Below are 14,988 nucleotides of genomic sequence, written 5' to 3'. Positions count from 1 at the left end.
AGAGTTGTTAAGATAAAAAGAGACAATATTGATAATGAGCTTTGCAAACCTCAAAGCACAATATGAATGCTAGCTTTTAGTTATTATTAGTAGTAATAATTCAATCCATATCATGTGGGTCTCATCGATAAGCTTGAGATATCACCATGCTAAAGGGCACAGAAAGCCGTGGAAGTTCCCTCAAGCCCTGCCCGTTTTCTGTGCCAGTTCACATTTCTCACAAGGTCCTCAGTGGGCAGGTGCCTGGTCATTCTTTGTCCTCAGACCCTCGGCACTTACCACAGTGGTAGATGCCTTGCAGGTGCTCAGAGAATCGAACCAGATTTAGAATGGCCCAGTGGGCAGGCAGCTGGCACTGGACTCAATTCTTCCCAACAGGCCCCTCCAATGACCAGTCGGTCACTTAACCTCCCTAAGTCTCTGTCCTCATCTGTAAAATGAAGGGGCTGAACTAAATAGCTGTTAAGATTTAGGGGCAGCTAGGGGATGCCATAGTGCACAAAGCACCAGAACTGGAGCCAAGAAGACTCATGTTCTGGAGTTCAAGTCTGACCTCAGACACTTTCTAGCTGTGTGACCCTGGGCAAGTCACTTAACCCTGTGTGCCTCAGTTTCCTTATCTGTATAAAATGAGTGGAGAAGGAAATCACTCTAGTATCTTTGCCAAGAAAACCCCAAATGGGGGTCACAAAGAGTTGGACACAAGTAAACAAAAAAAAAAGATTTTTTTCTAGCTCTAAATTTATGACCTTAAGCTGAACAATTAAAATGTTTCCTTGTGTTTTCCATCTTTCATATTTGGGGGGCATATGTGCTTGTGTGACACTTTCTGTTTGTGTTTCTCTCTTTTGTCTATGTCTCTGGCTGTCTCCATCTGTCTTTCTTTCTCTCGCACAAAGACACACACATATACAGACATACATACACACACAGACACACACACACACAAGCATATACACATATTCAAGACTTAAAGAAAATATCCCAATCACATCCAACAGTGATCAGAGTCCCAATCCCTTGGACAATGAGATACTCAATGTCTCTAACATTTGGAGAAATACAATCCAGAAGGGGAGAGGAGGACAGCCCTTGACAAAATTCCTAAAAGCTCAGAGCCAAACCAGGGAAGACTTGAGGAAATGAGTCACCCAGGCCAGAAGAAAGAAAAACAGCCGAGTGATGGCAAGAGAAAATGAGGATAATGGAGTCCTGTGGTCCACAGAGGCCGGGGGAGGAAACGCCAAGATGGCTGCATCGCATTCCTGAAACTGACACTATTACTTTATCAGGCCCACAGCTGGGGCAGCCAAGAAAGAGGTGGGGAGAGATTCCTAACGGAGCCTCAGCATTTTCTGCCTATTCTTCACTTCTCTCTGATCACCCACTGTGATGGTTCCTTCCATTATGGAATCCTGCCAAGGGCCTTCCATGCTTGGCTAGGAGGCCATGAATGCCAAGCCACACAGCTGGGTTCTCTTGTTCCTATCCCAGTCATTTTTTAAAGAAATAGAATAACCTAATGTCTGCACCAACCCCATGAAAAGACTTTTAGCTACAAACTCATATGACAAATAGCTCGTTTACACAAAGAAAAAGATGGCGGTTTTGGGGCACAAGGCCCAAATGCCTTCCCAAGCAGCTAGTACACTCCAGCCAGTGCTGTTCAAGCCAGGGCCACCCAGAAGCAAAATTGTGGGCAGTTTTCATTGGATGCCCTCCCATCTCCCTTTTTTATCCTGAACCCCTTCCTCCCTATCCAGTTGCACACCCCCATGTGTATGTTAGGGATGACTGCCAATTATCAACAAGAACGGGTTCAGTTTCTCCCTTGAGCCCCAGAGAATAGATATGAGGGGGGACGCAGAAGAGTCCAATCCAAGAATGACCGCCAGGCTGCCCGCCATGGGCCATTCACATTCCGTGGAAGATCATCTCTAATTGTGGGTATTGAGAGACCAGGGCGAGCTGAGAACATTTACAAGGTCACAGACTGGTACATGCAAAAACATTAGTATAGTGGAGAAGAAAAGCTGGGCTTGGTTTAAGACAACCTGGGCTGGAATCCTGGCCTGACCTGGTCCCAATTGGATGAGTGGCTTCCCCTCTCTGGGCCTCAGTTTCTCCATCTGTAAAATGTGGAGGGGGAAGGATGTAAAATTGAAGAGTAATGATAGATAGCGATCCTATTCTGGTCCTAAAGGGCAGAACTATAAAGAGTGGACAGAAGTGACAGGGGCAGACTTAGGTTTGATCTAAGGAAAGATTCCCTCAGAATTAGAACTCTCCAAGAGTGGGCAGAGCTGCTTTGGAAGGCAGCTTCCCCTCCTCAAGGCCTCCAACAATGGATGGAAGACCACTTGTCAGGGAGGATGTAGAGGGATTCTTATTCAGGGACAAGTTGGATGAGGTCACTTCTGAGGTTCATTTCAGCTCTCAGATTCTGAATTTCTGCGGACTGGACAATCTCGAAGCCTCCTTCAGGCCCTAACCTGTCTGTGGAGACGTAGAGTGAAGGAAGGAAAACAGAGAGGATGTGATTAAGCATCTCATTGGCTCAGATCTCAAGCTGAAAGAAGTCTCCCCCTCATTTTTGAGAGGATGCTAAGGCCCGGAGAGGTGAAGTTGTGATTTGGCCAAGGCCACAGAGTTCACGACAGAGATGGAACAGGAAGCCAAGTCCTCTGACCTCTGAGCTGGGTCTGGAGGCGGAAGGGACATTGGAAGTCAGATGAGGAACCTTTTAGAGGCTGAGATGATGTACCCAAGGAGGCTAAGCGGCCGGTGACTTGGTAAGCCCACCCAGAAGGGGTGAGTTAGAGAAGCCCCTCACATGCAGAAGTACATTTGCAATGGCTCCTGTCTTGCCTTCTCCCAATAAATGAGAGAATCACAGAAAGGAACTGTCCTCACTGATGACAGGAGGCAATCTGAGCTGCCAGCTCAGAATCTTTTAAAGGGTGCCTACAACAAGATTGAATGCACGAGTGAGTGAGTGAATGAACGAATGAAAATACCTTCATTAAGTGATTACTCTCTATATATACATCCATATGATATTTATAATATATACATATATAGGTGTATATATCCATATATAGATAGATCTCTGGACCTTAGCATAGTGCTTGATATATGTATATATATAAAATGTGAGATATATATATGTATACATATATGCATTCATGCATATATATGTATGTGTGTTTTTGTGTGCATGTATATATACATATATAAAACACATATGTATATCTCAAGCACTATGCTAAGGTCTAGGGATAAAAAGACAAAAGCCGGGCTACCCCTAGTTCTCTGGAAGTTTACATTCAAACAGGGGAAGATCCCACCTATAGGAGAATGGTGGCCAGACACGGGTGTTTTGGTCTTGAGAGGCATAGGGGTGAGTGGTACAACAGTAGATTGACACCCGCTTTCCAGGAGCCAAGACAGAGTTGATTCAATGAAGGTTCCAGAACAGCATTGGGGGAAGAGGGAACAGGCAAAGATCTGTGGATTGCAGCTGGTGAGATGGGCATGGTGGGAGCTGGATGTAGTGGTCAGCCACCAGCCAAGACCCAGGGCTAAAGTTCTGGGTATGAAACGATTACATTGTCAGGGGCATGGCTTTTGTTTGGTGTGGCATGGCAGTTGACAAAGAGGTAGCCAGAAAGCATTTATGCCATGAGAATAATCCAGCTAGAGGGCTGGCTTTCTGTGTCACTTCTGTATTCCATGCCAGTCAAGAGTCTTTGTGCTTTACCATTCCCTTGTGGCCTAGCTTCCTTCATCCATCAAGCCCTAATCCTGAAAGGTTGGGTGCGCCTCCCATGTACAACAAAGAAACACAAAAAATATGAGAAGTCAACTGGCTAGTAAGCATTTATTAAGTGCCTACTGTTGCCAAGCAGCGGGGTTTGTATAAAAAAAGACAAAAACACGTATTTTTGTGCTTATGTGTCATTTCTCTCATTGTTGGGCAAGCTCACTGAGGTCAGGAGCTGTTTTGATTTTTCTCTGTAGCTCCGCCCTTAGCACAGGGTCTGGCATGTAGTACACACCTAATAAATACTTAATGGTGGATTCATCGATGTTAATCTGATTACTGAGACCTAAGCAAGAGGAGCCATGCGGAGATAATGGGGATCCAGGTCCTGTGGCAGGGAAGACAGATGTTCACACTGTCTGGGCCCTGGGACCCCAGGGGATAGCTGGAGAGTGGAGGAGAAAAACTGAGGAAGGGGTTTTATGGGAGGAAATTCACAAGGTAAAGCAGCGGGGCTTGTGAGGATGAAGTCATTTGGAATGTCAAGAATGAGTTTAGTGAAAGAATAAGATATGCTTGTCGGGATAGGGGATGACACATCTAATGTGTGTTTTATAACAAAAACCTTTTGGCTACCTTGATATCCTGGGGAAAACAGTTATTTTCTAGGCTTCAACTTTAAAAAAAAATTTTTTAAGCCTTCATTAGACATGGTCATGTTAAACAGTGAAAACACACTGGACTTTTGGGGTCAGAAAGACCTGAGTTCAAATTCTTCCTCTAACTTTTATTAGCTGTGTGACATGTAACTTCTCTGAGCCTTCATTTCCTCATCTGTAACAGAAGATATAAGGCTGTTGTCATTCAGTCATGTCTGACTCTTCGTGGCCTCATCTGGGGTTTTCCTGGCAAAGGTACTACAGTGGTTTGCCATTTCCTTCTCCAGCTCATTTTACAGATGAGGAAACAGGCAAACAGGGTGAAGTGACTTGCCCAGGGTCACACAGCTAGTAAGTATCTGAGGCTGGATTAGAGCTCAGGTCTTCCAGACTACAGGCCCAGCACTCTATCCACTGCTCCACCTACTCTCCCCCACTCCCCAAACACACAAAAAAGAATAATACCAGTTGTAATAGATACCTCAGAGGGTTATGTTGAAGCTCAAATGAGGTGATGTATCTGGAACACTTTGGAAAGTTTATAGCAACGTAGAAATGTCAGTAGCTATTATGATTTTCATTACTCTCAGGCTTCTTTCCTTCAGGTTCCTGATTGGGATGGGAGGTGGGAGCGGGGAGGCACATCTGAATGGGAAAAACAAATCAATGGGCATGAGGCTCTTGGTGCTCTCTTTGCCCCTTCCCATGCCTGCAAGGCAAGGGTCCAAGAACTCACATTCCTGCCCTTGCCCACTGGCTGCCAACTGGCAGCTATGATTCTTCAGCTATGAGAAAATGTCTTCTGAAAGCCCCAGGTTGGTTAATATTCGACATTCCTCTATACCAGGAGAGATAGCACTGTTTGTTCCGATAAGGAGCAACACTTTCTCCTCCCTTTTATCTGAGCTTGTCAAGGATCCCCCAGGCTGATCATTTCAAGCATTTCTTTTTTTCTCCTCTCTTTCTCTACTCGTGGACAGCTTGACAAGGCATGGTGAATGTCAGAAATAACTTTTCCTGAAATAGCGGGAATTTCCTCTCCGATGAATAGTCATAAAACTCAGGAATGTCGTATTTTATGAGTGTATTGCTCATCACTCTTAGGATCAAAACTAAAAGAGGCTTTAGGGATCAGCAAATCCAGCCCCTTCATCCTGCAGACAAAGAAATTGATACTCAGACATGGCTAACTGACTTGTCTAAGGTCACACAACTGTAAGAGCACTGGACTGAAATGGATAAACGCTCCAAAAAATATTGAAAACAATTAGCTCCTTGGTGCCAAGGCTGTTTTCTGCTTTGTCTTTGTATCCCTAGTGCTTGGCATGGAGTGGGTGCTTAATAAGTGCCTTTTAAAATAGGAAACAGATTAATAGTCATTTTAAGATATTCCACCTTGTGAATCATAATAGAGATTAAAAATTAAAACAAGAGGCAGTCTCTTGTATGTATCATTTTGGCAAACATAATTAAAAACAATGAAACTCAATGATGGTGGGGTTATAGAGAAATAGGTACACTTATTCATTGCTGGTGGAATTGCAAACTTGTAGAAATTTTTAGAGAGCAATCAGGCAATACGTAGTGAAAGGTACAAAAAGAATTGTCGTCTTTGACCCAATAATTCCATTGTTTTGACTCTATCCTGAAAATAGAATGTGTGTGTATGTGTGTATGTGTGTATATGTGTGTGTGTGCCATAGAGAGAGAGAGGGAGAGAGAGAGAGAGAATGTGTTCAAAGATGTTCATAGTAGTATTTTATGTAATTGCAAAAAAAAAAAAGAAATGACATGAATGTCCAAAAATAGAGGAATGTCTAAATAAATAAATACATACCATAATTCAATTAAGACCAAGCCTGAGGAATACAAAAAAATCTGGAAAGATCTTTTTTAAACAAGGTAAAGCAAAAAAAAAGAGAGACCCCAAAGAATGGAGTGCATGCACACACAGACTGCAAAAGTAAATGAGAATCAGTGAAGATTGTGTAAGAGGAGAGGTGAAGGAAGTGTCCGCTTTCCGGTTGCTGTCCCCATCACCTGGTGGCATCGATGTAGAGCTGGAAGGAACCTTGGAGGCCACCTAGTCCGACCCTGTCTTGGACAAAGGAGGAAACAGGAGCACTCAAACCCTTTCTGGACCATGTTAATCTCTTCCTTTGCTCCAACTCCTGAGTTTATAGCTACTTACAACCGAGATATAAACATCACAGAAGTGATTTGCTCAAAACTAAATACCAAATGAAGGGGGAAACCCTAAAAATAAAAAATTAGATATAAAACTGCTGCAATGGAACCTGACAGAGCTACATTCTAGTAATCAAATACCACAACAGCTACTAACAAAACCACAAAGTTGTGGAATGTCTTGAATTCACTCGGTATGGTTCTTTCTCTTAATCTCTGGGGCCTGGTTTTCTTCCTCTGTAAAATGAGGAGATTGGAACTGGGTGACCCCCAATGTCCCTTCCAGCCGCCAATGTAAGATCAGATCAAATTCTCTGATTATTCCTTAGTTGGGCTAAAATGGCCAGAAAGGTTCTTAACTTACGATACAATAGAATGTAAACTCCTTGAGGGCCAGGACTCCTTCGTTTTCATCTTTGTATCTCTGGTGCCAAGCACGGTGCCTTACACGGAGCAGATGCTTAATAAATACACATTGATTTGTGTTTGGAGATTGATCGATGATGACCCTAAGTCATCTCAGTTTCATCTGTAAAATGAGGGATTGATGACCATGATCACTAGTCCTGGCTAGCACCAAGTCCTCTGATCCTAGGATATATGTGACCCAGAGATGATTCTCTAGGAGCTTTAATAGCCAGACTGGCATGCTACCCTGGGTCCCCTAACTCACAGACTTCCTTGTCAGATTCTCAGAGAGCAGCCAGTGTAGGTGGGTGACGATAAGACTGGCTTTGTTCTCTCTTATTCACCTCTCAGAGCTGTTAGTTCAGCAAGAAAAAAAAACCACAAAAATCTACTGTTAATTGGAAACAGTAAGTCCGTCAATTCCTGCCTTGTCTCTTTTAGACAAGCCCACACTCCGTCGTTGCGCTCCCCCTCTCTGAATCATTGGCTTTACCTGTTTGATTCTGTGTTTCCTCCCACCCAAAGCTCTTTCACATACAGTTTCCTGTCCATTAACCTGCCGGTTGCATTTCCTATGCAAGTCTGTCCAACTTTCCCTTCTAGGAGACTCCCCAGATCTGCATGTCATGGAATGGCTTCCCATAGGGTGGAACCAGGGAAAACAAAAAGCTCTGTTGCCCACTTCCCCTCACCTCTGACCTCTGTTCTCCCAATTCCCAAGCAGCTGTGTGCTCTGTGTGGGGTCGTGGTGAGGTGAGAGGAGAAAGGGAAAGGATCTGTGGTAGTATTACTGATGCGCGGTGGGGGACTGTGAGATTTAGAGCCAGAAGGATCTGGGTTCAAATTCCAGTTTCCCCACTGACTCACTGTTTGACTTGGGCGGATTGCTTAACTTTCCTTGCTCGAAGTATTCCTCCTCTGGACTCGACCATCTTGAAGATTCACGTCAGCTCCATATCTATGAGTCTATTCTCCCCAAAGAGGAACTGGTCCTAAGCTTCTCACTACTACACCCTGCAAGCAGGAGGGACTACCCACAGCAATGGGCTGATCAGGTGGATCTATAAGGATCATAGAACCATCAGTCTAGAGCTGGAAGGGACCTCAGAAGCCACCTCCTCCCACCTCCTCATTTTACAGAGACAGAAACTGAGGCCCAGGGGATTAAGAGATTGACCCAATGTAGCAGAGGTGGCAGAACTGAGTTGTGAACTCATCTCTGCCTCTTAGTCTCCAAATCCAGCGTTCTTTCCACAGCTCCACATGAATAAAAGAGATTTTTTTCTCATAAATATACCAGAATACCTGTGCCCAAAGACTGATGTAACCCTCCAAGTAGCCACCTTGGGAGACTATGCAATTTAATCCAATGAATACAGAGCCAGAAAAGGCAGGCTCCAGTCCGGGTTCCGCATCCTACTGGCTCTATGTGACCTTGGGCAGTCCTTTCTCTACTGTGAATCTCAGGTTCCTAGTCTGTAAAACGGGAGTACTATGGATGCTACCTATTCAATTGTGTGTGTGTGGTTGTGAGTAAAGTGTTTGGTAAACACCAACGTGTCACAAAATTGTGAGTTTTGTTACAAACAAGAACAATGATGAGAAAGATGATCATTACTGGCAGCGATAATGATGGACGGCCATTACTCAAATAGACTCTGGAAATGATCCTTTAAGATGCTTCTGGAGCCAAGGGCATATTCCTTTGAAAACCACTCTTTCTGTCACCAAGCTTTCCATCTTTCAATTGTTAATGTTCTTTTCCTTCTCAAATTAGTTCATATTTCCTTATCAATGCATTCTCTCTGGATCACTCTCCCAACTCAAACCGGACTAGCTGGGTAGATTCCCTAGAGGGCAGTGACTATTGGGCCCTTCAGGATTCTAGGAGTAATGCAGAGAGGGTAAGATTTCCAGTGCTGTCATTCACAAGCTCCTATCTGGTGTGCTCCCCAATATTAACCAGCCAGTGGATATCAATTAGCTTTAACAACAGAGTATTTACTGAGAAGCTATAGCAAAAACACCAGTTCCAAAAGGATCCCTCACCCCTCAATCCCTCACCCCAAAAAAAGCCAGGAGAGTGCATTTTCCCTCTTCCAGATATATATATATATATATATATATATATATATATATATATATATATATATATATATATATATATATATATATATATATATATATATAAATTCCCTAGGGAGAGTAGGTTTGAACTTCAGCATAAATGAGATGGAGTGCATATGTAGAGATTTGGAGGCTGGAGGCTATCTCATAACTCCTGGCCCCAGAAGTCTTTTTTCTACCTTCACTGTGTCCCCACATGGTTTGATTCAGGGCAAAGCATCATGCTGGCTCACTGTAAGGCAATGTCTTGGCTGACAAGTAAATCCACTGCTAGACTGAGTCAAGTAAGTCATTTGGATGCTGAGCTACAGAGTCTAAGGGACTTGGCTGCTATGGCTCCTGGTAGACCTACCACCCTACTATCCTACTACTCCTGGCTGCTGGAGGAAGGCCTCTCTGATGACTATGATTGATCAACCAGAATTACTGGTCACCTGAACATTCCAATCAAAAGGATACTCCTGCCTAAAATCTGGAAAAAATAAACATAAAAGAAACAAAGGCACCATGTATTTGTGGACACATGGTAGCTGAGTGGGGGAAAAAATAGATAACCACCAAGAAAGAAGGAGCTGAGGAGCAGAGATTGCTTAGTGTATCCACAGAGTTCTGGCTCAGCAGCCAATTAAAGTAATTTTTGTCACCACTTGATATGAATTTCTGAGTCATCATGGTCAACAGGGAGCAGAGAATATCTGCTCATGCTCTGAAGTGATGTGGGAAAAGTTGCTATATCTCACATGCCCCAAGTTACCCCAAAGCCTGATTGGAATGTTGCCTGAGCATTTCCAGGGAAGAAAATGGGTGACCTAACCAGATAGTTCTGCTCTTGGTCAGAAAAAAAAATGAATGAAAGGGATGGTTTTAGAGAAACTTGGAAAGACTCATATGAACTGAGGCAGAGTAAAGGGAGCAGAACCAGAACAATGTATATAATAACAACATTTCATAGGCCAAATTACTTTCGAAACTTACATAACTCTTTTCAATGTAGTTACCCACCATGATTCCAGGGAACTGACGATAAAGCCTACTACTTGCCTCCTGCCAAAGAGGTGATAGACTCAGGGTAAAGAGTGATTCATACATTTTTGGACATGACCAATGTGGGAATTTGTTTTGTTTGACTGCATATTTGTTGAAAGAGTTCTGTTTTTTTTCTTTTTTTAATGAGAAAGGGAAGAACAGAATATAGAGAAAATAAATGCTTTTTAATTGAAAAAAATAAAAATTCAAAAACAAGGTTAAAATTTTAAAAACAAGTTGTCTTCTGTAGACAGGCTCTGAAGGCCATTCCAAAAGAGTGATTTTAGCCTGAACAATGATAATATCATTAGAATAAATTAAATGAGGGAGGATGGGTGACATGACCTCAAAGGACCTGCTTAGCTCAAAATTCTCTGATCTTTTGTAACAGTTAAAAGAGAAATGGGTTTTGTGGCAAAAACCCTGGATTCAGTTCCTGGGTTTTAGTCAATGGCAACCTCAATGTGAGTGAACAGTGGGGTATGGCAGCAGAGAAAGTTGATTAAAAGCTGTGTGAGGAGGGTTCAGGACAAAGAAGATGATGGTCCCCAGGCACTGTGCCCTAGTCAGGCCACACCTGGAGTACTAATTCAATTTTAGGTGCCTCATTTTTAGAAAGGGCATTGATAAGCAGATGAGTGTCCAGAGGAGGGTACCCACGAGGGTGAGGGGTATCAAATTCATGTCATATCATGAGCAGATGAAAGAAGTAGAGGTGGCTAGCTTTAAGAAGAGGAGATGAGGGAAGAAGATGGACTAGATAACTCTTCTCAAATTTTGAAGGATTATTCATATGGAGGAGAAATTACACTTGCTCTTCTTGGTCCCGGAGGAAAGAATGAGGAACATCGACAGAAGTTGTGCCAATTTAAGGTCGCTGTCAGGAAAACTCTCTAAGCACTAGTGAGCCAAAAGTGGAATGCCACCCCACCCCCGCCCCGCTGCCTTGAGAGATCTTCCAGGACCTGTAGGATGCCTCTGGTTAAGGATGTTGTAAAGAGGCTCTTGTTCGTGTCTAGATTAAACTACATGGACTCTGAGGTCTCTTCCAACTCTGTGCCTCTCTGATCCTGTGAGAACAGATAGAAAGGGAGTTCCTGGGCCTGCCTGGAGTCCCACCTCCCCTGTGATCCATTTTCTGCTACCTCAATCAAAGGAGACCTTTGCTTCCTCTTACCCTTTGTAGCTCTTCCTCCTACAAAACTCATTGCATACTTAGCCCATGGACTGTTTTTATCTTTTCTTGCCTATATCTTATCTCCCCAAGTGGATTGTAAACTGTGAGCACACTGAGATTCCACCATTGCACTGAAAAGGCAACCTCCTTTTGAGGAGGCCACGAGAGAAGATTGGTACCTGTCCAGAGCTACGCCCACCCAAAAGACTGAGGTGGGAGCTGGAGAGCATGCTGCCCACATACATGTACACAAACACACATGCACACACACACACACACACACACACACACGGCAGCTTAAATATCCATAGACATATCGTGGAGCTAGATAAAGTAGGAGAAACTCTTTGCTCTCCTTCCCCTTGATCTGTCTGATACCCATCATGGACTGACCCCCAACTTGGCATCTGGCTGTGGAGCCTGTGTACTCCTTGGATTCCTCTGACTCACTGTTTTGCTGATTATGCCCCTTTTGTTGACTTGCCATTAACGAGCTGCTATTTTCCCATCTCCTGGCCAGCGCTTGATGCTCAGCAACCAAGCCACATTCCTTCCAGCCCTCCTCAGGGCCTGGGGAGGGGGGCCTCCCCAATGAGGAAGAAGGTCAAAGAAAGGGGAGCCAAAACCATCAGAGACAAGCTTTGCTATCTCCCCTTGGCCACAGTGATGCCCCAACTTCGTCCTAGAGTAGAGGAGCCCACAGACACATAAAAACTCCCTATTTCCTTGGTAACATCAACTCTAGTTAACCAATGAATATTTATTAAACACCTACTGCTGTTTGAGACCAAAAGGCCCAGATCCCAAGTCCCAGTTCTGCTGCTTACCACCTAAGTGACTTTGGGTGCATCAATCATCATTCAATTAAGTAAGCATTTATTAAATGCTTACCATGGGTCAGGTGCTTAGCTAGCCACTAATGGCACAGAGGTAAAACCAACACCTTACCTCACCAAGCTCACATTCTTCCCTTTGGGACCTCAGTGCCCTCCTCTGCCAAATGAGTGGTGGCATCACAGCCTCTCTGTTGGAATGGAGAACATCCAAGGTCGCCTTCAACTCCAAATTCTATGTATAAGACACTATGCTAGGTCCTAAGGAATGAAAGCTGAAACAAGACATAGTCCCTGCCTTCAAGGAGTTTCCCACTTAACTTCTCTCTCTATGTTCAGTTAGCACACTGAAAGCAGGCCACAAGATCACAGCTCTGGAGCTGGAAGCAGGGACCTCAGAGGCCACCTAGTCCAAATCCCTTAAATACAAAAGGGGAAACTGAAGCCAAAGGAACGGAAATAGAAAATGCTATCTATCTTATCTAAATGATGTGACTCCCCTAGTGCCTAGCACAGTGTTCTGCATCAGGTGGGCCCCTCATAAACGCATGCTGAATTGAAGGCAGTCCGCATTTGCCATTGCTTTTTACTGTATTTCTCTGTTACTTCTCAGAAGATTCAGATTTCATTTCTCCCGGCCTCTCTGTGTTCATTGGATGGTTTCTGCCAGCATGCAATCAATCAAAAGTCTTATGGAGGCAAGAGGCAGCCCTGTGAATGCATAGCCAGGGTTGGCCATGACAGTGGTCCACTTTGAGCTCCTCAGCCCTTCACTCCAAAGCACAGCTTGTGCCCTCTTGTGATGCCCAAGCCCACCCCTAGGTGTCAGGGCTTTCCACCACCACCCTGAAATTACTTCCCGTTATTTTTCTGTATTCGCACTGCACTCTACACCCCCTCTCCCTCCCCTTCCCCCACCAGCAGAATGTAAGCTTCTTTAGGGCAGGAACTACTTCTTTTGGGCTTTTTTGTCCCTGAAATACAGCCAGCACTTAGTAAGCATTTACTGAATTGTATCAAATAGTATCTCAAATTAGGAATTACCTTTCTGGTTGCATAAAACCTTACATTGTTTTGCATTATCTTGGAAAGGCAGTGTCTTCCTTTAAAACACTCTAAGTGAAGTAAAACAGATGTTCCATAAAGTGGCCCGTGTATATGGAACTAGGATTATCTGGCAACTGAGGGTCGCTTGGAAACCTACTTTGAGCTAGCTAGAACCTCCACAAATCCTGCTCCTCGTCACGTTCTATGACTTCCTCTTAGCACTTTTTTTGAGGCAGAAAGATCATTAACAATGGCTACTCACATCTCTTTTTATCTTACATAAGAAGCCCAGTTCTAGCTAAGTCTCTTGATACATGAAGCAAATAAGCTTCCCAAACGTTTGCTGCAAAGCTGGAAAGGAAAGGCATTTCGAATAGTTTACACGGCTGGGACTTGGGCTTGGGAGGAGGCCTAAAAAATCCTGGCTTCCTGCTGGGAGCACATTCAGCACAAGTGGGATATGTTGGTCTGGATGTGATATGGAAATGATCTCCGTTTTGTACTTATGCTTGAAATTTTCACTGATTCCTGTTATTTCAGACCACAGACACCCACGCCACTTTGGTTACTGGGAAGCAGTCTTGACTGGAATCCATCAGGAGTAATTGGGTTGGTATGCCATCTTTTGTTGATAATTGGGAACTCTTGGAGGCAGTACAAGAAGTTAACAAATTCCCCTGTACTTCCCCATATGGCGGAGTCATTCCTGCAACAACAATTCTCAGGTCATTCATCTCCCTGGAACTCAAGGAGAAACATGTGACCACCACTTGGTCCCTGCCTTCTTTAGTCTTTGGAGTATTATTTCATAAACAGAAACAAGAGCCTTGGCTGATCAATTATTCATAGACCTGCTCAGGACTCCATATATTGCACAAGCTTTATTCAAAGGGCCTTTCTCTTTTCATTAAACTACAGTGAAGGCTGCCTGGGCAAAAAGATAAAGGTTTCCGTGGCAAGGCACATTAAACACCCCAGTGCAATTTATCACATGGACCTGACCCGTTTCAACTGTGGGATTCAATTGGATGTTAAATATTTTCCACATCTGATTAGAAAAGGGAAGGAGAAAACACAGATGGAATGGACTGTGGTTTGGATGAACTTGGGGAACTAAATGTTTTTTTTTTTCAAAGTCTAAAGATTGAATAACTAACCTTGGTCCTTAGAGAAGAGATTTTGATGTATACCTTTCTCTTGGCAGAGGTGGAAGATTCCGTGGTCAGAAGATGCCTGTCGGTTGCTTTTGCTAAACTGTCTTTCAACTGAAGGGGAAGGGAGGAGAAGAAGGGCAGTATCGCCAAAAAAAAGTCTGTGATTGCAAAATAGAGGCACCAATAAATCTTTGATTTTTAAAATAGTGCATAGTTTCCTCTCTTTTGTTGTTGTTTGGTCATTTCAGTCATATCCAGCAATTCTTGACCCCATTTAGGGTTTGCTTGGCAAAGATCCTAGAGTGGTTTGCCATTTCCTTCTCTAGCTCATTTTACCAATGAGGAAATTGAGGCAAACAGGGTTAAGTGACTTGTCCAGGGTCACCTAGCTAGTATCCAAGGCTAGATTTGAACCCAGGTCTTCTTGACTCCAGACCCAGTGCTCTATCCACTTAGCTGTGTGGTTCCTTCTCCTACAACCCAGCTAATACATAGCAACAGATCAGAGGTCAGTCCAGTAGTCAATTAATAAATGCCATTCACAGAGTACTTTTTGGTAATGCTATCCGTAGGAAGTGATTTTTTTAGTTGTAGGCATGGAGGAATT

The sequence above is a fragment of the Trichosurus vulpecula genome, chromosome 8 (assembly GCF_011100635.1).
Source record: "Trichosurus vulpecula isolate mTriVul1 chromosome 8, mTriVul1.pri, whole genome shotgun sequence".
Lineage (NCBI taxonomy): Eukaryota > Metazoa > Chordata > Mammalia > Diprotodontia > Phalangeridae > Trichosurus > Trichosurus vulpecula.
The sequence above is the reverse complement of the archived record's forward strand: the minus strand, read 5'-3'. Positions refer to the sequence as shown.